The sequence below is a fragment of the Cynoglossus semilaevis genome, chromosome 15 (genome assembly GCF_000523025.1).
Source record: "Cynoglossus semilaevis isolate Cse_v1.0 chromosome 15, Cse_v1.0, whole genome shotgun sequence".
Lineage (NCBI taxonomy): Eukaryota > Metazoa > Chordata > Actinopteri > Pleuronectiformes > Cynoglossidae > Cynoglossus > Cynoglossus semilaevis.
The window spans coordinates 16,870,777-16,872,462 of NC_024321.1; the positions used below are offsets into that span (position 1 = coordinate 16,870,777).

Here is a 1,686-nt window from a genome sequence, read left to right on the forward strand (position 1 = left end):
GGGCGTGGGCGGTGGTGCTGGTGTTTGCAGTAGTCGTGGGGGGAGGGAAGAAGGGAGGGTGACTCGCTTTGTACCTGGTTTTGCTTTAGTTATATATATATATATATATGCACATATATATACTGTATATATTTTTTTTTAAATATTGGATAAACATGAGTCAGGCTTTAAAGGGTTAATGGTTTGCAGTCTAATTCATAAACCTGACTAACCCATCGTTGATAATTAGTAGCTGTAGTAGCTATTATGAAGTATTTAGGCTCGTTATGTCCTCAGGTAAACTACCTGTGTGTCGGTGACGTTCGGCATCAGATCAGCAGAGGCTGCACGGCTCTTCATCACGGCTCTTCATCACGGCCGGCTCTTCATCACCGACCACCTGTGGAAACACGAAGAAAAAGAATGAGGAAAACCAATGTCATTGGATTCCCATGGTACAGTGAGGCCGTTTCAGTGAGGAGCCGTGATTGGGCAATGTTCTCACTAATTATTACCTACGAAATACTCGTCGTCGGTCAAAAAAAGGTCAACTTTTTCCACTTCTTCTAGTATCTGAGATCTTTGCTTGGTGATCACAGTCGCTCCTCTGACGACACCAGCCTCTTTTATTGCTTCCTTGTTCTTAATGACGGTACAAATCGACGACTTTGCTAAGCCGTACCGTAAAAAGGTTCCCTACAATGGTTCTTCTTTTCTATTGTTGTTCTCACTATTTTTGAAAACATAACAAACCGTTCTTAGCGTGTAGCTATATCCGCAGTGCGGACAGACGCACAGTGATCACTCGTCGTTTGCGTGGTATTGTTGGCTTGTTCGGCAACCGAGTTACAGTACGACGATGGCAGGTGAAAATTGTGGTGAAAATTTTTTGTTCGTGAACCGAATTGTTCGAAAAGGGAGGCGTTCGACCACCGAGGTTCCACCGCGGGCTAGTACGACAGAATCATAATTGTACGGGATTCACACCTCCGACCATCTTCTTCCGGGTCAAAGCTGTACAGTATGAGAAGACGGTAAAGGCCGATGACAGAGGGTGAACCGACGACCAGAGCAGAAACTCTACCGACGAGAGATTGTTTTTTTTCCCTCCTCCCTAAAACTCTCTCAGTCATCCAGTCAAACGAGAAAAACGAAAAAGAGCTCAAGTTCGAAATACCTGGTTTGTGGAATCTTAAAGCCCTACAGATGCAAACATGTGGTGCACAATAGTAGGCGTCACTGTTGAAACCCAAAAACCGGTCGGTGTCATCTGAGTGCAACAGGTAACAGGAGTCAAAGGCATTTCAGGAATGGATTCGGGTACAACAAGGCTTTGTGTGTAAAAAAAAAAAATTAACAACAAGGCTTTGTGTGTAAAAAAAAATAATTTTTTAAAATTTTTGTTTTGTTACAAAGATGACAGGACTGTTTCAAAATTGTAGGAATAAAGTTTTATTTTTCATATGAATGGGTGGTTTGGGATTTTTTTTCTTCTTTTACAAGTAATATGTTTCTGATAAAACTTGCAAAAAATCTTCTAGCATATTCCAAGAGTGATGGTCATGAAGAAAAGGGAATTTATTGCTGAATGTTAAAATGAAGACACATTTTTTTTATTTTATTTTTTTTTTCACCGAGTGGAAAAACAATTTGCTTGCTGCTTTTTCCATGCACCCAACTACCAGTACCACTAGGACATGCAGGGGG

At 41.3% G+C, this 1,686-nt stretch overlaps 1 protein-coding gene across 1 annotated transcript in view; it reads right to left on the reverse strand.

Annotated features, from left to right (window-relative positions):
* LOC103391307 (N-acetyllactosaminide beta-1,3-N-acetylglucosaminyltransferase 2-like) overlaps window positions 1-1,290 on the reverse strand; it is a 6,074-nt gene extending 4,784 nt beyond the window's left edge. The window contains exons 1-2 of the mRNA XM_025062981.1: window positions 967-1,290; window positions 286-379 (exon numbers count right to left, since the gene is read on the reverse strand). The gene's annotated coding sequence lies outside the window, so the exon portion shown is untranslated. The remainder of the gene's footprint in view (window positions 1-285; window positions 380-966) is intronic.
* Between the last annotated feature and the right edge of the window lie 396 nt (window positions 1,291-1,686).